At 43.7% G+C, this 26,103-nt stretch overlaps 1 pseudogene; it reads left to right on the top strand.

Annotated features, from left to right (window-relative positions):
* Window positions 1–2,252: 2,252 nt before the first annotated feature.
* Window positions 2,253–3,981, top strand: LOC104665633 (annotated as a pseudogene).
* Window positions 3,982–26,103: the final 22,122 nt, after the last annotated feature.

Raw genomic sequence — 26,103 nt, 5'->3', positions numbered from 1 at the left:
ATCTTTGTCTCTGAGAATCTTTGACTGAGATAGAGCAGGAATTTCCCTTTTTTAGGTGCCTGCAGACCCCAAGTATGGAAATAAAGGAAAATCCTGAGTTCCTTCAAGGGGAATTCCAGGCACCTAGCTAGCCCTGAGAACTAAATAAGTAACTTGTTAAATAAGAAGGTAATAGTAGCCTAAAACAATAGCTAAGGAAGTTAAACTCCCAGAGATGTCCATTTTCCTTATAGAAACTAAAGGTAACATCTTAACATAGCTTCCCGAATTGTCTTTCGCACATGCTCAGATTCCCACAGATGCCCCTCCACCAAATGGCTGGAACCACTGACACGTAGACCACAGATAAGGGGGAAGGGAAGACTACACTTTAACTGTCACCCTTTGTTCTAAGTTTCTTCCTGTAGGAACTTGGAGAAAGTCACTCCCCCTAGCCAGTTAACATTTTTCTACTGACCTTAAATTTTTAAACAAAGCTTCTCTTCCTTAACCAATTGCAAATCAGAAGATCTTTGAGTTTATCTGATATGGTTTGCTTCTGTGTCCAAATCTCATCTTGAATTGTGATCCCCATGTGTTGAGGGAGGGACCTGTTAGGAGGTGATTTGATTTTGGGGGCAGTTTTCCCTATGCTGTTTCACGACAGGGAGTGAGTTCTCATGAGAGCTGGTCGTTTTAAAGTGTGGCATTCCACTTTGCTTGCTCTCTGTCTCTCCTGCTGCCTTGTGAAGAAGGTACCTGCCTCCCCTTTACCTTCTGCGGTGACTGTAAGTTTCCTGAGGCTCCCCAGCCATGCAGAACTGTGAGTCAATTATACCTCTTTTGTTTATGAATTACCCAGTCTCAGCTAGTATCTTTATAGCAGTGTGAGAATGGAATAATACACTGCCTATGACCTGTAAGCCTTCACTTCAAGGTATCTCACCCTTTTAACCTTAAACCAATGTGTAACCTTCATGCATTGATTTACAATTTTGCCTGTAGTTTCTGCTTTCCTGAAGTTTACCCTTGCCTTTAAAAACCCTTACCTGCCCCAGGGGTTGCAGCTCATGCCTTTAATCCCAGAACTTTGGGAGGCCAAAGTGGGAGGACTGCTTGAGCCCGGGGGTTCAAGACCAGCTTGGGCAACATGGCAGACCTAATCTCTACTAAAAATAAAAAATTAGCTGGGTGTGGTGGCAGGCACCTTTAGTTCTAGCTACTTGGGAGGCTGAGGCTAGAGGATCACTTGAGCCCAGGAGAACGAGGCTACAGTGAACTATGATCATGCTACTGCACTCTAGGCTTGGCAACAGAGGACAGAGCAAGACCCTGTCTAAAGAAAACCACCATCACTACCGACGAAAAAAACCCTTACCTTGCAGGTACTTGACTTGTAGCCACTGGGGAGTTTGGGTCTTAAGCATGACCTGCCCTGATTCTCGTTGGGGGGCACCCTGCAATAAATGACTTTCTTTCTATCACTGCAAACACCTGTGGGTGAGTATCTGGATTTACTGTTGTGGGTGAATGAACCTCAGTTTGGTTCTAGAACGTAACTGGCATTGCAAGCCATTCAGTTGGTCTTGTTAGGAATAACGCTTAAAATTTTTAAAGAAATTCAGCACTCAAATGAAGGATTTTTAACAAAGCAATTTTACTTCTGTGCAGAGGGGTGCCTCTTTGGCCAGTTGCCATGAGAGCACACCTGAACAAAGGGGCACAAGAGTCTTTATTTTTAATGCAAGTCTTGCCCCTGTACCCTTTCCCCATTGGCCAGGGTCGGGTCATACAATTTAAACTAATTTCGGTTGGCTGAACATTTGAATATTTTTAGATAGGGTGGGCACATAAAAGAAGGTGGGGAGGAAGGGGAAGGTATGTTGTAATGAGCTAGAAAGTTAGTTTTTTTTTGTTGTTTTTTGTTTTTAATAAGGAAAGAATGTGAGTTTGTATTGATAATGCCTGGTATTGTGGAGTGCCTGGGCATTTAACAAAGACAAAAAGGAAAAAGGAGAAGAAGGAAAAGCGGGGGCGGGGGGTACTGTTAATTAAAGAATAAAAGATTTATTAGATTATTTGAAGAGAAACCTCATCATATCTCACAGTCTTTGTCTGGCACAAACACATCATTTATGTATCAAGTCTATCCCTGTCTTTCCCCCTTGTCCTGGGACAATTAAAACATTATTACTTCTTCTTCTTTTTTTTTTTTTTTGCAATGGTTTTGCCACCAGAACACAGGTGTCATGAAAACTACTCCGAAAGCCAGAATGGGAAAGGAAAATACTCATACCAACATTGTCATCATTGGACATGTAGATTCAGGCAAGTCCACCTCCACTGGCATCTGATTTACAAATGTGGTGGCTTTGACAAAGGAACCATTGAAAAATTTGAGAAGGAGGCTGCTGAGACGGGAAAGCGCTCCTTCAAGTATGCCTGGGACTTAGATAAACTGAAAGCTGAGTGTGAATGTGGTATCACCATTGATATCTCCCTGTGGAATTTTGAGACCAGGCAGTGCTATGTGACTATCACTGATGCTCCACGACACAGATACTTCACAAAAACATGATTACAGGGACATCTCAGGCTGACTGTGCTGTCCTGACTGCTGTTGGTGGTGGTGGTGAATTTGAAGCTGGTATTTCCAAGAATGGACAGACCTAGGAGCATGCCCTCTGGCTTACACACTAGGTGTGAAACAACTAATTGTTGGTGTTCACAAAATGGATTGCACTCAGCCACCCTATGGCCAGAAGAGATACGAGCAAATCGTTTAGGAAGTCAACACTTACATTAAGAAAATTTGGCAGGACGCAGTGGTTCACGCCTGTACTCCCAGCACTTTGGGAGGCTGAAGTGGATGGATCACCTGAGGTCAGGAGTTCAAGACCAGTCTGGCCAACAGGGTGAAACTCCGTCTCTACTAATAATACAAAAATTAGCTGGGCATGGTGGCACACACCTGTAATCCCAGCTACTCAGGAAGCTGAGGCGGGAGAATTGCTTGAACCCAGGAGGTAGAGGTTGCAGTGAGCCAAGATCGCACCATTGTACTCTAGTCTGGGCCACAAGAGCGAAACTCCGTCTCAAAAAAAAAAAAAAAAAAAAAAAAAAAAAAAAAAAAAAAAAAAAAAAAAATTGGCTACAACCCTGACACAGTAGCATTCGTGCCAATTTCTGGTTGGAATGGTGACAACATGCTGGAGCCAAGTGCTAATATGCCTTGGTTCAAGGGATGGAAAGCCACCCATAAGGATGGCAATGCCAGTGGAATCACACTGCTTGAGGCTCTTGACCGCATCCTACCACCAACTCGTCTAACTGACAAACCCTTGCGCCTGCCTCTCCAGGATGTCTACAAAATTGGTGGTATTGGTACTGTTCTTGTTGGCCGAATGGAGACTGGTGTTCTCAAACAAGGTATGGTGGTCACTTTTGCTCCTGTCAGTGTTACAATGGAAGTAAATTGTGTTGAAATGCACCATGAAGCTTTGAGTGAAGCTCTTCCTGGGCACAATGTGGGCTTCAATGTGAAGAACATGTCTGTCAAGGAGGTTCGTCATAGCAATGATGCTGGTGACAGCAAAAAAGAAACCCACCAATGGAAGCAGCTGGCTTCCCTGCTCAGGTGATTATCCTGAACCATCCAGGCCAATTCAATGCGGGCTATACCCCTGTACTGGATTACCACACGGCTCACATTGCATGCAAGTTTGCTAAGCTGAAGGAAAAGATTGATCACCATTCTGGTAAAAATCTGGAAGATGGCCCAAAATTCTTGAAATCTGGTGATGCTGCCATCATTGATATGGTTCCTAGATAGCTCATGTGTATTGAGAGCTTCTCAGACTACTCACCTCTGGGTTTCTTTGCTGTTCATGATATGAGACAGACAGTTGCTGTGGGTGTCATCAAAGCAGTGGACAAGAAGGCTGCTGGAGCTGGCAAGGTCACCAACTTTGCCCAGAAAGCTCAGAAGGCTAAATGAATATTATCCCTAATACTTGCTACCCTGGTCTTAGTTGATGGAAGAACAGTTTCAGAACTGTTTATTTCAATTTGCCATTTAAGTTTAATAGTAAAAGACTGGTTAATGATAACAATGCATCATAAAACCTTCAGAAGGAAAGGAGAATGTTTTGTGGACCACTTTTTTTTTTTTTTTCATGTGGCAGTTTTAAATTATTAGTTTTTAAAATCAGTACTTTTCAATGAAAGCAACTTGACCAAAAATCTGTCACAGAATTTTGAGACCCATTAAAACAAAGTTTAATGAGAAAAAAACACATTGTTACTAGACCCCAAAATGATCACAAATCAAATCAATGCATGGATTCCATCCTGGTTGTCAGGAAGATGATCCAGAATGTACTAGTATTTGTGAACACACTAAAATTTTAATACATTCTTGCTGAGCACTTATAAATCCCTAAGTGTAAATCTGCAAGCTTTCAGGGAATCTTTAATGACAGTTTTAGACTCCAGTTTTCATGACAAGATCTGTTTTCTAGCATGCTCAATCTCTGCCTTGTCTCTGGCCCTTTCCTGTTCCTTGTGGCAGCCTGTATTAGTCCATTTTCATATTGCTATGAAAAAATACCCGAGACTAGGTAATTTATAAAGAAAAAGTGGTTTAAGGAACTCCCATTTACACATGGCTGGGGAAGCCTCACAATCATGGCAGAAGGGGAAGGAGGAGCAAAGGCACATCTTACATGGCAGCAGGCACGAGGGCGTGTGCAGGGGAACTAACTGCCCTTTATAAAACCATCAGATCTTGTGAGACTTATTCACTACCATGAGAACAGCATGGGAAAACCAGCCCCCATGATTCAATTTCCTCCCACTGGGTCCCTCCTACTACACATGGGATTATGGAAGCTACAATTCAAGATGATCTTTGGGTTGGGACACAGCCAAACCATATCACAGACATATAATCAAATGAACAATTGTAAAATTGTTCATTTACATGCTTCAGAGTCTGGACTTTATTTTTGTGATGTTGAGTACAGAGATGGATACCAATTAGGAACTCAGTATATTTAACAAATAACTTCATTTTTTCCTTTTATACCAAAGTTTTACATGTTTACACCCCAGATTCCTCCTCCCTCTCCCCTTATCCTCTGCTATGTCCTTTACCATTTCCTTTCTTCCTCTTCATTCCTCCCTTGCTCTTTCTCTCTCTCTTCCCCCTTTCTCTCCTCTCCCTATATGTCTGTCTTTCTTTCTTTCTTTCTTTCTTTTTCGACGACTTACGCTTATGAAGTACGTCTTCTCGAGGCTTACCTTTCTCGTTTCCTTTCCTTCTCTTGCCTCTCTCCTTTCTCTTCTTTTTTTCCTTTCTTCTTCTTTCTTTCTTTCTTTCTTCTTTCTTCTTTCTTTCTTTCTTCTTTTCTTTCTCTTCATTTCTTTATTCTCTCAGTCTCTGTTGGGTTGTCTCTCTTTGCCTCTAGATCACCTGGCATCACAATTCTAGCCCAGATACCTCTCCTCTTGTTGCCAAAATGTCAAGGGTTTGATCTAGGTCCTGTTGCTCACCACACAGAAAGCCAGTCGCTGAGACCACAAGCATTGCCAGGGAAGAAATCTTTATTTGGGTGCTGTTAGTCAGGGAGAGACTCAAATCTGTGTCTCCAACTGACTAAAATTGGGAGTTTATATTCTGGGGAGGAAATGTAACTATATGCAGAAAGACAGAAGTTAGGGAGGGGTAAGGAAGCAGTCATGATGGATGAGAGGTCTGGTGTCTCATTGTCTAGCTGCAGTGATCTGATGAGTTTCAGTTCCTTGATACTATCTGGGAGGACTGACTGTTTCCTGAGAAAGGAACTAAGATGAGACAAAAGTAAGTTTCAGGTTTTAAGACTGGGAGGGTCAACTTCTGTGTTTATTCAGAACACTGTAAGCATCTGTCCATTGGGAAAATTGGGCCAGTTTCACTCTTGGATGGAGCCAGCTGGCAAAGCTGGAGGTGAGGGAGTCTTTTTCAGAGACCCTGGAGTGTGCCCAGAATTTATTTCCTGGGAAGCGAGGTGCGGTTTGGTGATGTCTCTGGAGAGTAAGGGTGAGGATGAGACTCCACCAGTCCCACTGGGCAGGGAGCTTCCTTCTGGAAAAATGTCCTCTTTATGCTGAATCCCTTCAGAGACCCTAGCGGTATAGTGATTCAGGGAAAGGTCCTGCCTCCCTCTTTGTGCCTCCATTTGACTAAAATGGGGGAAATAATACCACAGAGGCCTCATGGGACTATGGAGAAGAGTAAATGAGCTGACATACGTAAACATGCCCAGCATGGTGCCTGCCATCGCAGATGTTCAAGAAACACAAGTTTTCTGTCTCCCTTTTCCCATTGTGTTTGAGAATACAAAGCCCTTAGTTAATGGAAGCACTAGTTGGGGAGCGGGAAATCTGAGTTCTAGTCCTGGTTCTGCCATGGTGTGACTTTGGGCGCATCATCTTCCCTTTCTGAACCTCCATTACAAAAAATCAATAATGTGGTGATGAATGATAATGCTATCTACCTCACAGAATTTCAGATGGGATTACATTAAATACAGTGGTGTTTGAGTAAGAGACGATCATGGTCTCTGGCAAGTGACAACAGCAATAAAAACTAAAAAAAATGGCTGGATGTGGTGGCTCATGCCTGTAATACCAGCACTTTGGGAGGCCAAGGCAGGTGGATCACTTGGGGCCAGGAGTTTGAGACTAGCCCAGCCTACACAGTGAAACCCCATCTCCAGTAATGCAAAAAAAATTAGCCAAGTGAGGTGGTACATGCCTGTAGTCCCAGCTACTCAGGAGACTGAGGCAGAAGAGCCACTTGAACCCAGCAGGTGGAGGTTGCAGTGAGCTGAGATCATAGCACTGTACTCCAGCCTGGGTGACAGAGCAAGACCTTGTCTCAAAAAATTAAAAAGGGAAAAAGCGCTGTCGATTGGAATTGTAAGAGGGCAAATATTACCATATTCCTGTATACCAGGAATGGTTCTTAGAAACCTAGATCCAGTCTCTCATTTATTCCTTGCGTTGGCAGCAAGAACATCTCCACAAACTTGGGGCCTGAATGAGGCAGAGTGCTTTCATTTTCCCTATCAATTGCTTCAGCAACCACCTGCCTTATTAGTAGAATGTTTATCACTTTTTTTGTGGAGTTCTCCCTGCCCCCTTAAATGATCTGTGAACCTTACAGGTGTTCTTAGTTCCAAAGGGAGTGTCTGCCCATGGCTAAATTAAAAATGGCTAAGGACAGGGGTCTGGTTAGTTCACTGCTGCAGTTGCGCCTTGTTGCCAGAGGGGTTGCTGTTGAAGTGAAGTTCTGCACAGTCTTGTGAATGCTTTGTTCTGTGATTATGTGAGATCCAGTTCTTGGATATCTGTTGAGAGAGAATGATCCAACTCCTTCCGTGCTAAGTGTGGCCAAGAGTTACACACATTTGGCCCCAGAGTTTCATCTCTACAATCAATTCTATCAGTTCACATACACAGTCACTCCTTGGGGTATAAGCAGGAACCAGGAACACTGGTTTGGGGTCAGTTCCAAAGTAATAAATGAGAGAATAAATGAGAGACTGGATCTAGGTTCCTAAGGAATCTAGGTTCGCAAGGAATAAATGAGAGACTGGATCTAGGTTCCTAAGAACCATTCCTGGTATACAGGAATATGGAAATGCTTACAGCTACTATACTTCCTGCCTCTCCTGTGACTTAGTTGTTAGACAATTAGACATCAATTATTTGACTCATTCAAACCCCAAAGCTCTTGTTACATTCATCTTGTAGGAAATCCTGGGCCACTTGAAGCAGGCTAAACTGGTGGCTACAAAATGTCATCTGTTCCCAGTTGTGCTATGTTATAGTTGACAGAATCTTTTAATAAAATCGAGGGAAGAATCCACAAGTTTGATATTCTATAGGACAGTCCTATTATCCTCCCAACAATGGAGCAGAGGTCACTGTATTGTACTCACAAGTCTAAAAATGTGGTCTGGAGATACTGTAGAAAGAGTAGAGGTGTTAGAAATGGACAGAAAGTGTTCAAATCTCTGGTGGAAATCAGTTGTGTTTACTCACCCAGTGCCTTATTGCTCCTTTCAGTTCTTATGGGAACCTCAATTTTCTTTTCACGAATTATCTCTCATTCACTCTCAATCTCAGTTTGGGTTGGACTGGTCCTACCTTTGTTCTCAAGAGGTGGGACTCTGACCCAGGCCTGGCCAATGAAAGGACTGAAACTCCCTAGCTACAATCATTGGTTCATAGATCAGCACATGACCCAAGTTGGGCCAATGAAAGGCTGACTTGATATTTTTGCTAGAATGGTGGAAAAAGAAGCGCTTCCTTTCTTTGGGGGAACACTGAGCTTATGGGATGTAAGCTTAAAGCTGCTAGGATTCTATCTTAGCCACTAGGTAGAGAAAGCCTGATTGAAAATGAAGTCAACTTTGTGGAAAGAAGAGCCAAGTGATAGATACTGAGAGATTCTACTTGACATTGAGCCCCTGGATCCAACTGTGCCTGAAACTAGAACTACAGATGGTCTGTCATGAACCAGAACATGCCCATTTCCTAGTTAAGTCAGTTTGAGTTGTGTTGGGTTTTGGTCATTTGCCATAGTATAGTATACAATTAATCCCCTGAGGATCAGTGTAAGTAGGTTCTCAGCAGAGTAAGATGTTAAACAAAAGACAGACAGGCAAACAGGCAGACAGATGATCTCTGATGATTAGGCACTTCTTTCCACCTCTTTTCAGAGCAGAGCCACCCCACCCCTCCTCACCAGATGCTTTGCTTGTGTCTGGCACAGGCAGGGTAGGGCACCAGTACCAGGCAGGTTGAAAATATTACAAAACGTCTGGGGAAAACGGCATTGTTTTCAATTTATGTTTTTGCTTTCCCTCTTGTCTCCTGCATTTTTGCTTTTATTTAAGGTTGTGTTCAATGTTGTAATTACTTTTTTAATCGGTAACGTCTGTGTCTGGGGTTTATGGTTTGCCTCCATTGCTCGGCCTGACACTGTAAACAAATGCTGGCACTTTGGCTGGGAGGCTCCTGCTGAAATATCGCCCTAAATAAATAAAAGGCAAATTAGATATTGGAAAATAACTTTAAATTACATTTGAATTCTTGCGGAATTACATCTTACATTTGTGTTAGGGACAAATGAGTTTGCCTTAAATAACACATCTAGAGCGATTGACCAGGGAGGACAGCGGTGTTTGACAGTGTCTGGGAAGAGGGAGGACAAGCACAGACCTTTCAAAGGGAAGTGAAGGGTGAAACAGAGGGGACTTCTCAAGGGATGGTCATGGGAATGAGGTGGGGGCGGAGAGGTGTAAATCTTAAGAAACCTTGGATATATCCGCTGGATCTGCCAAAGAGATTGGGACTCTTGAAAGGAAAGCCATTAGGTTGATTAACTAGGTTGTTCCCTGCAGATAGAAGGAGGAGCTGATGTTATCATGTACCTGCTACCTACTGGATGCCTGACAAACATGGAGGTCGTATAGTCACCAGCTTTGTTGACAGGGACCTGGGTACAAATATTGGTGTTGTCACTACTACTGCTGACCAACAGGCAGACAGGTGATGTCAGGGAACTTTAGTCTCCTGACCTTGTTACTGAAGAAGCTCAAGGCAGGGAGGTTCATATGGCTTACCAGTAGGGGTGTTGACACCAGTGTGACTTGGGTTGAAGCCACTGTTCTTCTGGTTCCTAGTGTGTACCTTTGGGCAAGTCACTTACCACTCTGACCCTCAGTTTTTTCATCTGTAAAATGCGGATCATAACAAAAGTAACTTGTCTCTAAGAGTTGCTATGAGAATTAATTGTAATAATGAATGTTACTTGCCCAGCACAACTTAACACATGGAATGGTAATTAATACTATTCAATCTTGTTATTTGCACAACAGTCTTGTGTAATAGGATGTTAAAATTGAAGTTTCACTTAGGCATGAAGATAAGATAGAAGGGAAATTTCTTTTTCTTTCTTTTTTTTTTTTTTGAGACAGAGTCTCGCTCTGTTGCCCAGGTTGGAGTGCAGTGGCACGATCTCAGCTCACTGCAAGCTCCGCCTTCTGGGTTCACGCCATTCTCCTGCCTCGGCCTCCCGAGTAGCTGGGACTACAAGCGCCTGCCACCACGCCCGACTAAGTTTTTGTATTTTTAGTAGAGATGGGGTTTCACCGTGTTAGCCAGGATGGTCTCAATCTCCTGACCTTGTGATCCGCCTGCCTCAGCCTCCCAAAGTGCTGAGATTACAGGCATAAGCCACCGCGCCCGGCCAGAAGGGAAATTTCAAACTGAGGTGCCAATTCTCTGTATGCAGATTTTTTTCTTTTCTTTTCTTTTTCTTTTCTTTTCTTTTTTTTTTTTTTGAGACAGAGTCTTGCTCTGTCACCCAGGCGGGAGTGCAGTGGCGTGATCTCAGCTCTTCTGTCTCCTGGAGTTCAAGTGATTCTTGAACAACCACCATCTCCCAGGTTCAAGTGATTCTTGTGCAACCTCTGTCTTCTGAGTTCAAGTGCAACCTCTGTCTGCTGGGTTCAAGTGATTCTCCTGCCTCAGCCTCCTGAGTAGCTGGGATTACAGGTGCCTGCCCCCACACCTGGCTAACTTTTGTATTTTTAGTAGAGATGAGGTTTCACCATGTTGGCCAGGCTGGTCTCGAACTCCTGACCTCAAGCGATCTGCCTGCCTCAGCCTCTCAAAGTGCTGGGATTACAGACACGAACCACTGCACCCAGCTATGCAGATTTTCAAATGAAATAGTTGGGCACATGTACCACAATTCTCAATCCCCTTTTACCTGTTTCAGAAATAGAAAATAATTGAGAATGAAGAAGAAACAAATAATTTCTAAAGATGATATCTGTATAGAAAGCACTCCTGCAAGCCTTATCCTCTCCTTACTTTAGGGAATAAAGGGTACCTGCTCTCTTTATCTCAAATCTAGGGATGGATGTGCAGAGCACAACCTTAAGACTAGAATATGGGGTATATTAGTTGGGATAGGACAGGCTTTGTTGCAGTAACAAATAAACCCAGATATCTCAGTTGCTTAATCCAATAACAATTTATTTCAAGCTCAAGTTGAAGTCTGGTGCAGTTCCAGTTGTCCTCTTCCTCTTATGGTGGTGCTGTCTGGAACTCATTGCCTTTAAGGGAGAAGAGATAGAGGATGGAAACATTTGACTCTTAAGTGCCTCTGTCCAGAAGAGACATATGGCCATTCCATTCACTTCACTGGCCAGAACTTGTTTCATGGTCTCCATCCAAATGCAACAGAGACTGAGAAACAGAGGAGCACATAGATATTTGGTGAGCACCATCAACTTTTAGAGACTCTTCTCCTAGATGAGCTTGAAATGTGTTTCCTAAATGCAGTTGGGAGACATGGAACACCAGTGCTTGAGTCACTTCACCTCTTGCAAAAGGCAAAGCAGCCAGTGGTACCAGGAAAACTCTGTTGGGTTCAGTTTGTACCTGCAGAGGTTGTCAAGGCAAGGAATGTATGGCTGTTTCCTATGGATTAGCTAGGGGAGGGGGAGCTGATGTGGGATCATTGTGGGACCCATCCAATAGGGCCTTCTGGAATGTGGAGGTGAATGCATAGGACCAAGGAAAGAGCACCTGTAATAGAGATGCACCCAGATTTCAGATGGAAAGGCTCCAGCAGGAAACTCCAAAGTGCTAACAAGTCCTCCATGTGAGGATCAGTATTCAACATCTGCCAGGTCTAGAGGTGACAAAGCCAGCATGCACAGCATGAGTTCACGTAATTGCAATTCCTACCGCTTTGCCTTCTTTCGTCCCCATGTATCAGCCCCAGAAGGGAGAGGTCTTAGTTTCCCAATGGGGGCAGACAGATTGAAGGAAGAGAGAAGCCAATCACACCTGCCTTCCCAGTGCTACCTTCCAGTCAGACATAGAGTGGAGCTTGGAAACTGCAAGACTGATGGTTAAATTGAGTTCAGAGTTGGATTACTACTTTGGTCTGGACACACTATTTATTGAATTGAGACTCTATTTTAATCTTTCAACAAGTATTTACTGTGTACCACTCCTCTAGATGCTGCATTACATTGTCAAACAAACACAGATGTCTGCTCTTGTGAGGCTGACATTTCTAGTGCTGGTATCATTGGGCAGTTAAGAGCAGAAGAGTCTCAGGGGTCTGCGGGAAGTTTCCAACCAAGGCAGAAGAAGATATGTCTTACTGAATGAAGTTTAAGGGCATGATGAACACAGGAATAAAGCTGCAGTTACATCCTGAGCCATTCTCATTAAAAATAATTTAAATTTTACTTTAAGTTCTGGGATACATGTGCAGAATGTGCAGGTTTGTTACACAGGTATACATGTGCCATGGTGGTTTGCTGCACCCATCAACCTGTCATCTAGATTTTAAGCCCCACATGCATTAGGTATTTGTCCTAATGCTCTCCCTCCCCTTGCCCCCCATTCCTGACAGGCCCTGGTGTGTGTTGTTTCCCCCTTGTGTCCATGTGTTTTCATTGTTCAACTCCCACTTATGAGTGAGAACATGCGGTGTTTGGGTTTCTGTTCTTGTGTTAGTTTGCTGAGGATGATGGTTTCCAGCTTCATCCATGTCCCTGCAAAGGACATGAAACCCATTCTTTTTTATGGCTGCATAGTATTCCATGGTGTATATGTGCCACATCTTCTTTATCCAGTCTATCATTGATGGGCATTTGGGTTGGTTCCAAGTCTTTGCTGTTGTGAACAGTGGTGCAATAAACATACGTGTGCATGTGTCCTTATAGTAGAATGATTTATAATCCTATGGGTAGGTTTTGAAGGGAAGATAAGGGTTAAAGAAAGATGGAGAGAGAGAGAGAGAAAGGCTCAACAGCAAATGCAGGCATTTATGTCCAGCATAAACCTGCAGACGTGGGGGTTCAGCTTAATGTCAGTGCCCACCACTGCTTACAGGTGGGGGCAATTATAGGCCTGTGGGGAAGAGTCTGGAATGTGGGGGCATGGCCTGATTCCTGGGAAAATGTTGATAATGTGTTCCCAGGATGGGTAGTTCTGGCCCTTGTTCCAGCAGAATGTGGTTTTCCTTGAACTTTCTCTCAGCAGAATATGATAAGAAGCAGGCTGTTTCTCATGGCCTGAACCCCCATGGAATGTTTCACTTTGACCAAGGTCTGCGAAATGGTGGGGGGCTTACAAAATGGTGCAGTCTGGACTAACATCTACCACCCTTCTTTTTTGATGAAAGAACTATTTTATTTATTTTTTTAATAAAGAGATGGGGTCTTGCCATGTTGTTCAGGCTGAAGTCAAACTCCTGGGCTCAAGAGATCATCTTGCTTCAGCCTCCCTAGTAGCTGAGACTACAGGAATGTGCCACTGTGCCAGGCTAAGGGACTTTCTTTTTTACTTAAATACGTTTGAGTAAATGGAAAGCCTGCATTCACTTGCCATGAACAGAAGGTAAGCATGAAAATAAATGAATAATATCATAAAACAAAAGATCTACATATGACTTAACGTCATCTTGTGTCCTGTTAGTGGTAACACAATGGGAAACAGTGGCTGAGAACATCAGAGCAGGAAGGGCAAATAGTCAAGATCACAGGCTTATCTGAGTCAGGTAACCCTGGGTATGGATCCAAGGTCCTCCCTTCCCGCCTGTGTGACCTTGGGTAAGTCCCTTTACATCTCCAAGCTGTTCTCTCGTATATAAAATAGCGATAATAGAATTGACTTCCCAGGTCTTTGTGATATGTAAAAGATATGATGTATATTATACAATGTAATGTAATATTATTAATAGCTCACATTCGTCGAGCTTTTCCCCCTGCCAGCCAGTGTTCTAAGCACTTCACAAATGTTAAATTATTTGATCCTCAGAACAACCCAAGGAGGTGGGTCTTATTTCTGTTCCTAATTTATGGAGGAGGAAGCTGAGGCGGAGAGGCAGTTAGGGGCAGAGCTGGGATTCTAAGCAGACAGCCTCCACGTTCCTAAACATTCTGCCATCCCACCCCTCTCTGCTTCTGTAAATGGGAGCTGTTGGGTCCACTCTGACCCTCTCATTTCTCTAATTTGGAAACAGAGGGCCTGAGAGGGGTGACACCCTGCCCAAAGTCCCACAGTCCATGAGTGTCCTGGCACCCAGCAGGATCTGCTTCTGGCACCCACTGCCTCTCCTTTGGGGTCAGATTAACCTCAAGAAGCTGGAGAGGAAGCCTGGGAAGGGTTTCCTGGCCAGTTGATGGAGTTACCTCTAAAAAGCTGCCATTGACCTTGTATGTACCGAGAAGCAAGTAGAGACAAAGACCTTGTAGATTGTGGAGAGGAACCTTCTGGAGGCTGGGCTAAGGGGGTGCTTGGCTGGGGAGGGCCCTCCCGAGATCATACAGCTCTTGCAGGGGTCAGTGTGTGGTTGCACGTGAGAGAGAGCAACACAGGCAGAAAACACAGGCTTCATGGCAAGGTTGTGGGGTGGATCAGCCTGTTGGAGGAACTGCTGAACTGCCACAGCTGGATGGGGGGCTGGGAGGCAGGGCCTGGTAGGACTCTACTCACAGCTTCACCATCACAATGAAATAGCTGCAATCACTTTCCAGCACGGGATCACTTCATTCAATATTCAAATTCTTGGGAAAGAAAATCTTATTGGATCATTTTAGGTCACATGTTTGTCTTTGAACCAATCCCTGTCCTTGAACCAATCCCTGTGTTCAAGGGGATGGAGCACTCTGATTGGCCGGTCCTGGGTCACGTTCACTCCTGGACCAGGGCTGCGGTCAGCCTTAACAGAGACTCAGGGACCCAGACGTGGCAGGAACGTGGTCTCATAGCTTTGTTAGAGCAGGACTGAGTCAGCTTGGCAGGAGGGCCACGAACCTCCCACAGGGCCTTAGTGTGAGTTATTAAAAACAGCTTGGGGACAGGATCAGCCATGTGGGCACGGGCTTGGTAAGCAGAGCCTGGGTAAATTCAGCCCCCATTCGCCCTTCTGTAGGATGCCCTGGTGTGGGAACGTGCACGCCCATGCACAACGATCCTGTCCCTGTTCAGACAGATTCCCCTTCCCTGAGGCTGCCTCCACTTGGTGGGCTCCCGATCCACCTTTGTTAACCTAATGATTCTTAGCTTTGCTCTGCTGACCTCTCTGTCTTCACCTATCTCCATTCCCTGCTCCCCATTTTGTAAGTGTAAGGCACGTAAGACATTTTCTTACAATTCATTTGCTTTTTGCATATTCGCACAGTTGTGCGTCAATCATCACTATCAATTTAAAAACATTTTCGGCCGGGAGCAGTGGCTCACGCCTGTAATCCCAGCACTTTGGGAGGCCGAGGCAGGCGGATCACGATGTCAGGAGATTGAGACCATCCTGGCTAACACGGTGAAACCCTGTCTCTACTAAAAATACAAAATATTAGCTGGGCGTGGTGGCGGGTGCCTGTAGTCCCAGCCATTTGGGAGGCTGAGGCAGGAGAATGGCATAAACCCAGGAGGCGGAGCTTGCAGTGAGCTGAGATCGTGCCACTGCACTCCAGCCTGGGCGACAGAGCAAGACTCTGTCTCAAAAAAATAAATAAATGTAAATATAAATAAATAAAAATAAAAAACATTTTCATTACTCCAGTAACATTCACCCCTTAGCCATCACCCCGCACTCTCACTCTCCCACACTCCATGCCCCCAGCCCTAGATAACCACTCATCTATATTCTGTATCTGTAGATTTGCCTATTCTGGACATTTCATATAAATTGAATCATGCATGGTTCTTTGAGACTTGCTTCTTTTAATTAGAATAATGTTTTCAAGGTTCATTCATGTCGTAGCATGTATCAGTACTTGATTTTTCTTTTATTTTCTTTCTTTTCTTTTCCTTTTTTTTTCTGAAACAGAGTCTCGCTCTGTTGCCCAGGCTGGAGTGCAGTGGCGCCATCTTGGCTCACTGCAACCTCCACCTCCCAGGTTCAAGCAACACTCCTGTCTCAGCCTCCTGAGTAGTTGGGACTGCAGGTGCCCGCCATGATGCCCAGCTAATTTTTGTATTTTTAGTAGAGAGGGGGTTTCACCATATTGGTCAGGCTGGTCTCAAACTCTGGACCTCAGGTGATCCATCTGCTTTGGCCTTCCAAAGTTCTGGGATTAGAGGCGTGAGCCACCATGCCTGGCCGCTTCATTTCTTTTTATCGCTGAATAATATTCCATGGTATGGATAGACCATAATTTATTTATCCATTCATCAGTTGATGGATGTTGGGTTGTTTCCACTTTTGGGCTACTATGAATAATGCCACCGTAAATATTACAGAGAAGATTTTGTGTGGACATAAGTTTTCATCCTTTTGGGCATATCCTTAGGAGGAGAATTGCTGGTTCACATGATAACGCTATGTGATAGCTAATATTAGGTGTCAACTTGATTGAATTGAAGGATGCCTAGATGGCTGGTAAAGTATTGTTTCTGGGTGTTTCTGTGAGGGTGTTGCCAGAGAAGATTGACATTTGAGTCAGTGGACTGGGAGAGGAAGACTCACCCTCAATGTGGGTGGGCACTATCCAATTGACTGCCAGCACAGTCAGAACAAAGCAGGCAGAAGGAGAGACTTATTTTGCCTAGTCTTCTGGTTTCTTTCTTCTTCCCACGGTGGATGCTTTTTTCTGCTCCTTTTGCCCTTGGACATCAGACTCCAGGTTCTCCAGCCCTTTAGGACTCTGAGACTTGCACCAACAGCTTGCTGGGGGCTCTTGGGCCTCTGGCTGCAGACTGAAGGCTGCACTGTCAGCTTCCCTGGTTTTGAGGTTTTTGGACTCAGACTGAGCCACTACTGGCTTTTCTCTTTCCCAGATTGCAGATGGCCTATTATGGGACTTTGCCTTGTAATCATGTGAGCTAATTCTCCCTAATAAGTTCCCTTTCATATATACATATATCCCATTGGTTCTGTGCCTCTGAGAACCCTGACAAATACTTTCTATGTTCAACTTTTGAGAAACTGCCAGCCAGGCGTGGTGGCTCATGCTGGTAATCCCAGCACTTTGGGAGGTAGAGGCGGGCAGATCACAAGGTCAGGAGATCGAGACCATCCTGGTTAACATGGTGAAACCCCATCTCTGCTAAAAATACAAAAAATTAGCCGGGCATGGTGGTGGGTGCCTGTAGTCCCAGCTACTCGGGAGGTTGAGGCAGGAGAATGACGTGAACCCGGGAGGCAGAGCTTGCAGTGAGCCAAGATTGCACCACTGCACTCCAACCTGGGTGACAGAGCAAGACTTTGTCTCAAAAAAAAAATAAATAAATAAAAATAAATAAATAAAGAAAAAGAGAAACTGCCAGACTGTTTTCCAAAGTGGTTGCACCATTTTACATTCTCATCAGCAGTGTATGAGGGTTCCTATTTCCCAACATCCTTACCTTGTTATTATCTGTATTTTGATTGTAGCCATCTAGTGAGTGTAAATAGTATTTCACTGCGGTTTTGATTTGCATGTGCTTGATGACAATGATGTTAAACATCTTTTCCTGTGCTTACTGGCAATTTGTAGATTTTGTTTGGAGGCATGTCTATTAGATTTTGGCATGTCCATTTTAAAACTGCATTATTTGTGTTTTTTAATTTAAATTTTATTTTATTTATTAATTTTATTTATTTAATTTTATTATTTATTTTTTAACACAGAGTCTCACTGTCATCTGGGCTGGAGTGCAGTGGCATGATCTCAGCTCACTGCAACCTCTGCCTCCTGGGTTCAGACAATTCTCCTGCTTCAGCCTCCTGAGTAGCTGGGATTGCAGGCATGCACCACCACCCCTAGCTAATTGTTTGTATTTCTAGTAGAGATGGGGTTTTGCCATGTTGTCCTGGCTAGTCTCAAACTCCTGACCTCAGGTGATCTGTCCACATCAGCCTCCCAAAGTGCTGGTATTACAGGTGTCAGCAACCAAGCCTGGCCTTATTTGTGTTTTTATTATTGATTTGTAGTAGTTTTATATGTTTGAGACTCAAATCCCTTAAAAGTATGATTTGCAAAAATATTCTGCTATTCTTTGGATTATCTTTTCACTTTCTTAATGGTGTCCTCTGAAGTAAGTTTTAAATTGTGATGAAGTCTAATTTATCTAGTCTTTTTTTCTTGCTTAAGATTTTGGTATCAGATCTAAGGTCCAAATTCAAGGTCGCAGAGACTTTCTCTGATTTTTAAAAGAGTTTGATAGTTTTAGCTGTTAAAATTTAAATCTTTGATTCATTGTGGGTAATTTTTGTATATAGTGTGAGGTAGGGATTCAACATTATTCATTCTTTTAAATGTAGATATCCAGTTGTCCCAGCACCGTTTATTGAAAAAACTATCCCTTTCCCATTGAATAGGCCCTTGCCCCAAATCAATCAACCATAGTTACATGGATTTATTTCTGGAATCTAATTTTATTTCATTGATACATATGCCAATAGTGTGCTGTCTTGATTACTGTAGTTTTGTAGTAAGTTTTGAAACTGAGAAATGTGAATTCTTGAACTTTTACTTTGTTTTAAGATTCAAGATAGAATTCTTGGATTTCTGTATGAATTTTGGGATAAGCTTGTCAATTCCTGGAAAGAGACCAGCTAGGATAAGAATGCTACAAGAAAAGAAAATCACAGGTCAATATCCCTGGTGAGTATAGGTGAGAAAACTGGATAGGCACATGCAAAAGACTGAAATTGGACAATTGTCTTACACTATCTACACAAATTTACTCAAAATGGATTTAAGACTTAAATGTAAGATCTGAAACCATAAAACTCATGGAAGAAAACATAGGGGAAAAGCTCCTTGTCATTGATCTTGGCAATGATTTTTTTGGATATGACATCAAAAGCACAGACAACAAAAGGAAAAATAAACAAGTGGGACTACATCAAACTCAAAACCTTCTGCACACCAAAGGAAACAATAAATGAAATGAAAAGGCAACCTATGGAATGGGATAAAATATTTGTGAACTATACATCTCATAAGGGGCTAATACAAAAAATATAGAAAGAACTCACAAAACGTAATAGTAAAACCAACTAACCAAATAATCCCCCAAAACAAAACAACACGAAAAACTCCCCAAACCAAATAATGCTATTTAAAAATTGGCAGAGCATCAGGAAGAATAGCTAATGGATGCTGGGCTTAATACCAAGGTGATGGGTTGATCTGTGCAGCAAACCACCATGGTACACCTATGTAACAAACCTGCACACCCTGCACATGTACCCCAGAACTCAAAATAAAAGTAAAAGAAAAAAAAAGTAAAGTAAGAGTATAGACAGGGGAAAAAAAAATGGCAAAGGATCTGAATAAGCATTTTTCTAAAGAAGACATACAGATGGCCAACAGGTATATGAAAAGGTGCTCAACATCACTAATCATCAGAGAAATGCAAACAAAACTACAGTGAGATATCTCGCACCTGTTAGAATGACTATTATCAAAAAGATAAGAGTTGGCAAGTGCTGGTGAGGGTGTAGAGAAAAAGAAATCCTTGTACACTGTTGGTGGAAATGGAAATCAATATAGCCATTAGGGCAAACAGTATGGAGGTTCCTCAAAAAACTACAAATGCAAGTACCATATGATCCAGCCATCTAACTTCTGGTATATATCTAAAGGCTGTGAAATCACTGTCGAAGAGATATCTGCACCTCATGTTTGTTGCAGGTAGCTAAGATACAGAAACAACCTAAATGTCCATGGATGAATGAATGGAGAATATTATTTGACCATAAAAAGGAATGAAATCCTGCCTTTTGCAACAACATGGATGAACTTAGAGGAAATTATGGGAAGTGAAATAAGATAGACACAGAAAGACAAATAATGTATGATCTTATTTATACCTGGAATATTAAAAAGTTGAATTCATAGAAGTAGAGATTAAAACAGTAGTTACCGGATACATGGGGAAGTGTTGGTCAAAGGGCACAAACATTCAGTTATAACATGAACAAATTCTGGGGATCTGGTGTATGACATGGGTGATGATGGATGTGTTAACGAATTTGATAGTGGTCATCATGACACAATGTATATCAAATCATTAGTCATACACCTTAAATATATAAAATCTTTTTTTGTCAGTTAAATACTAAACAAACAAACAAACAAATAAAAAACTCCAATATAAGGACTGCTGAATTGGAGGTGGAACAGAATTTTACAAAGTTCAATAATTCACACTCCATCATCAATCCTTGTTCACCATATTCGGTACCACCTATACTACTATTAACTTAACAGTCTTCTTTAAAGACAGTCAATTTTAGAAAATAAATTTATTTAAAAAGGAAACTTTACTTTGCCACCCTACATGGAAAATTGGTATCATTTTCCATAAATAGGAGGTAATCATGAAAATGAATATCATGGGAACACACCAGTGTTTTGTAAGCTTAGTAGGATATTCTCTTTTCTTTTGAAGGCTCTGAATCTGAGGCCAGTGCTTTATTTGTTGATAAAGATTAGCAGTGTTAGAGTTTTAGGGAGATGTTAAAGACATATTATCACCAAACTGAGACTTTCTCATAATTATGAGGCTTTTGAGATCATTGATCTGGGAAGAATTTTCTCATTATGCAACTCAATGTTTTTTAACGCTGTATTTATTTTCACCAAAAATTATCGTATTTGCCATCTAAAATTGTGCTCCATTATGGGTCTGTGTCTGTGGTAGAGAAAATTAGTGCTCTCAAAATATCCACGGCCTTCTCTAAGTTTCTCAACTTCCTTTGCAGATGCTTGGGATCACATGACTTGTTCTGGGCTTTGGCTGGCGAGTGCTACTATTGGGCTGTGGCAGTGAAGTACCGTTTCACTGTTGGGCTGTAGCAGTGTAATGCTGGTGGGCTTTTTCCATCTCCCTTTTGCATTCCATCATCCTCCTTGCATTCCAGATATCATAGCCATAGGGACACCCAGACTCTACATGAGTGAGAAATACATTTACTGTGTCAAAGCACTGAGATTTCAGGTTAATTTGTTACTGAAGCATAGTCCAGGGGTGCCCAATCTTTTGGCTTCCCTGGGCCACACTGGAAGAACTGTCTTGGGCCACACATAAAATACACTAATGATGGCTGATAAGCTAAAAAAAAAAAAAAAAAAGAAAAAAGAAAAAAAAGCACTATGCATAAATCTCATAATGTTTTATGAAAGTTTTTGAATTTGGGTTGGGCCACATTCAAAGCCATTCTGCACTACATGCGAGCTGCGGGCTGCGGGCTGCAGGTTGGACAAGCTTGGTTTAAGCTATTCTGACTGTCGTGGACATGTGGCCCCCACTTGGGAAATATTAACTTTGATAAATCTTTTTGTTGTTGTTGTTTTTTGAGATGGAGTCTCACTCTCTTGCCCAGGCTGGAGTGCAGTGGTGCAATCTCAGCTCACTGCAACCTCTGCCCTCTGAATTCGAGCAATTCTCCTGCCTCAGCCTCCCAAGTAGCTGGGATTACAGGTGCGCACCACCATGCCTGCCTAACTTTTGTATTTTTAGTAGAAATGGAGTTTTGTCATGTTGGCCATGCTGGTCTCGAACTCCTGACCTCAAGTGATTTGCCCGCCTCAGCTTCCCAAAGTGCTGAGATTACATGCGTGAACCACCACACCCAGCCTATCTTTGACAAACTTTTGACCAATATTGGGCCTTCTCAGTTGGGACCCTTATTTCCTTTCTCCGACTCTCCTCCCTTACTGTTTCCTATTCTTCTTCCTTCTCTTCTTCCTCCTCCTCTCCCCATGCATTCAGCTAACTCCCTGTCTCTGATTACCCAACATCACTCTGGGCTCTGCTTGAAGACTCATAGCCTATAAAGCTTCAAAAGGTCCTCAGTGTTATTTTAGTCAGGCAAACTCCACAGGTGGGAGTTACTTCTCCACACTTCTGATAGTGTCACTTGAATACCTGCAAGAACAGGAAACTCACTTCCTTTCATGGTGGTCCTTTCCATCACTGGGCAGCTCCATCTAAGAGGCACTTTCTCTTGTGATTAATCAGACGACATTTCCACCCCCAGCCATTTCTACTCTTCCCCATGCAGAGTTCTGCAGAATGGCTGTCCCTGATAAGGACAGCCCTTCAGAGGCCCAGGAATAAGTCTCAAGCTTTCTCAGCCTTGTTCAAGTCACAAAACACACGCACACCCAATGGGGGATTCCGGCAATGTACCATGTGGTAGAAATGTCAGTCCATAGCTCAGGTGCATGGGAAATATCACTCTCTTTATACATTCACTTCGCGCTATGGTTGGGATGTTTGTCTCCTCCAAATCTCATGTTGAAATGTGATTCCCAATGTTAAAGGTAGTGCCTAGTGGGAAACGGGGGCAGATCCCTCATGAATGTCTTGGTGCCCTCCTGGCGGTAATGAGTGAGTTCTCATTCTATTCATGTGAGACCTGGTTGTTAAAAAGAGCCTGGGAAAGATGGTGACCACAGGCTGTGATGGGTAGTGGGGGGTGCAGATTGGTGGCGGGGAAGAGTTGGGAGGGCTAATGAGTACAAAAATAGTTAGAAAGAATGAACAAGGGGCAGGTGCAGTGGCTCATGGCTGTAATCCCAGCACTTTGGGAGGCCTACGTGGATGGATCACTTGAGTCAGGAGTTCAAGACCAGCCTTGCCAACATAGTGAAACCCCATCTCCAGTAAAAATACAAAAATTAGCCAGGTGTGGTGGCACGTGCCTGTAGCTCCAGCTACTCAGGAGGTTGAGGCAGGAGAATCACTTGAACTTGGGAGGTGGAGGCTGCAGTGAGCTGAGATCATGCCACTGCACTCTAGCCTGGGCAACAGAGTGAGACTTCATCTCAAAAAAAAAAAAAAAGAAAGAATCAGACCTAGTGTTTGATAGATTTGATAGCACAACTGCGTGACTATAGTCAATAATCATTGAATTGTGCATTTAAAAATAACTAAGAGTGTAATTGGCTTGTTTGTAACACAAAGGATAAATGCTTCCAATGATGGATCCCCCATTTACCTTGATAGGATTATTATGCATTGCCTGCCCGTATCAAAATATCTCTTGCACTCCATAAATATATACACTACTATGTACCCAAAAATTGAAAAATTAAAACAAGAACAGAGTCTAGGACCTCCCATCTCTCTCTTGCTCCCTCTCATCATGCAACACATTGGCTCCTCTTCCTCTCTGCCGTGATTAAAAGCTTCCTGAGGCCTCACCAGAACCTGAGCCAAATACACTTCCTTTCTTCTAATGAATTACCCAGCCTCAGGTATTCCATTGTGGCAATGCAAAATGGACTAATACAGTTCATTACAATGTTTAATTTGTGTCCGTTCTTCCAATCAATTTAGGTTTTCTTATATTCCTTGGGGTTGCCCTTAAGTTCGGCAGGGGCAGAAGTCAGGGTGTTGGGGAGGGGACATCCATGATTTTCTGAGATTCTCAGCCAGTCTTTGACTTCAGGCCACACGTGCTGCTGTGGCGTTATGTACAACTGCATCCAATTCTGAGGGATGCTCCTTGTTGCCCTTGTGTGCCAACTCCTGGGTGCATTGAGATCAGGTGGGTACTCATGCTAAGTTCAATGAGATGCACTGGGAAGTTACTGAGCTTTTCTCTTTTCTTTTCTTCTCTTCTCTTTTCTTTCTCTTTTTTTTCTTTTTTCTTTTCTTTTTTTTTTTTTGAAGCAGAGTCTCACTCTATTCCCCAGGGTGGAGTGCAGTGGCATGATCTCGGCTCACTGCAACCTCCACCTCCCGGGTTCAAGTGATTCTCCTGCCTCAGCCTCCCGAACAGCCAGGATTACAGGGATGTGCCACCACACCCAGCTAATTTTTGCATTTTTAGTGGAGAGGGGATTTCACCACATTAGCCAGGCTGGTCTCAAACTCCTGACCTCAGGTGATCCATCTGCCTCAACCTCTCAAAGTGCTGGGATTATAGGCATGAACCACTGCACCTGGCCAATTACTGAACTTTTCTGAACCCTCCTGAATCCTTCATCATGTCCACATTGCTCTCACATGCCTGGGACTCCTGCACTGCTCTACACCAGCTTGTGCATGGAGCGCTCTGGAAGCCTCTCCCAGCTACATCAGCCTAGGCACCACCCCTACCTTCACAGGTCCACCCTCCTTTTCTAACTGGGCTTCAGCCTGGGTGGGGAACACCCAGGGCCCCTTTCTCAGGGACACTTCGGCATCCCATTCTCTTTGCAGCTCTTCAAATCCCTGGCATGGGGCAGGGCAGTGCTGGCCGCCTTACATGCCTGGGTCTCATTGCTCTTTTCCATGACCCCAGTATACTAGGTACCATTTGGGTTTCCTTTTTGATAGACGGCAGAACTGAGGGCCAGAGAGGCGATGGGCGTAGCAGAGCCAGGAATGAAACCCAGGTGTGTCTAAGCCCTGTGCCAAAGCTCTTTCATCAGCACCCAGCTACTTCTCAGGAAGCACAACTGGGGATGTTACTGAAGTGTGAGAATTTGGGGACCCCAAGAGGGGATGTGGAGAGATTTGAGGCAAGGAAGTCCTGATCATAACCTGGAAAAGATACCCCAGGGCACCCTCTGCCTTCAGGGGTTCCAGAGTGAGTGTCCTCACTCTCTCCAGAGTGAACATAAAGCTCTTTATTAATTCCACAAATATTTACCAAGACCCCTTATGTTCACTACTGCCAGGACTAAAGCAGTGAACAAAAGACTAGTGGAAAAAAAGACTGCCCTTGTGTAACTTTTTTTTTTTTTTTTTAAAGACAAGATCTCACTCTTTTACCCAGGCTGGGACTGCAGTGGTGAGATCATAGCTCACCGCAGCCTCAAACTCCTGGGTGCAAGCAATCCTCCCATCTCAACCTCTCAAGTAGCTGGAATTACAGGCACACACCACCATGCCTGGTTAATCTTTTTTTTTTTTTTTTTTTTTTTTGTATTTTTGTAGAGATGGGGTCCTGCTATATTGCCCAGGCTGGTCTCAAACTCCAAACTCCTGGGCTCAAGCAATCCTCCTGCCTCAGCCTCCAAAAGCACTGGGATTATAGATGTGAGCCACCATGCTTGGCCAGAATCAACATTGCTGTAGGTATAAACAGAAACAAACTCACAAGGAACAGAAGAGGTTAATTCTGGATTGATATCAGTCAAGCGAAGGATATGGATGAGTGTGTGTGACAGGTGGTCAGGGAAAGTCTCCCTGAAGAGTGACATCTGGGCTGAGACCAGCTGCATAAAAGATCTGGGAACAGCGTCCCAAGGTAGATGGAACAGAAAATACGTGGCACCAACGAGGCCACAGGCTTGGTGTGTCTCAGGGACAGAAAGGAGCCAGGTATGGCCAGAGCATAGCAAAGGAGCTGGAAGAGTTGTGTGAGGGGGTTGGGAGCTGGGCATGAGGGTCTTATTTTCAGTTACCATGCAGGCAGGATACAGACAGCACACTCAAGGGGTGGGGTAATTGGTGAAAGTTTAACGAAAGGCCTCTTTTTGTTTTTTTTGAGACAGGGTTTCACTCTGTTGCCCAGGCTGGAGTGCAGTGGTGTGATCATGGCTCACTGTAGCCTCGACCTCCTAGGCTCAGGTGATCCTCTTGCCTCAGCCTCCCTCTTTATGGAGGTGTGGATCAGGTTAAGAGAAACTGAAAAGAGGTAACAAAGGACTTTGGGACCAGCAGCGGTGGGGCGCTTGTTACCACCTTCAGTCCTAAATGGGCCAGGAAGGCGCTGTTAGTGAGGGGAACCCAGTCACAGCGGTAGCTATAGGAGGTGGCCCACAGCTCTCACCCAAGAGACCCAGCTGCTGTCACCCATGACCAAGCAGAGAGGAAACTGGGAAGTAATACCCCACCTCTCTCTCCTCCTCCTCGCTGACCTCCTGCTTCACCTCCTACTCCTATTGGTCGAAGTCAATCAGAAGCCAGAGGGCAGAGAGCAAAGGTTGATGCAGTCTCTGCAGGTCAGACTCCAGACACAGGAGGAGGCTGGGTCGGGTGCAGAAGGCTGGAGAGGAAGCCCGAGGACAAACGGAAACTCCAGCACAGTCAGAGTGGGCAGTGTGCCTTTTATTCTGAGGTCAGTGAGAAGCCGCGGCTGGATTTAAGCTGGGGTGGGATCTGATCTGG

The sequence above is a fragment of the Rhinopithecus roxellana genome, chromosome 20, assembly GCF_007565055.1.
Source record: "Rhinopithecus roxellana isolate Shanxi Qingling chromosome 20, ASM756505v1, whole genome shotgun sequence".
In the NCBI taxonomy this organism is placed as follows: domain Eukaryota; kingdom Metazoa; phylum Chordata; class Mammalia; order Primates; family Cercopithecidae; genus Rhinopithecus; species Rhinopithecus roxellana.
The sequence above is the reverse complement of the archived record's forward strand: the minus strand, read 5'-3'. Positions and strand labels throughout refer to the sequence as shown.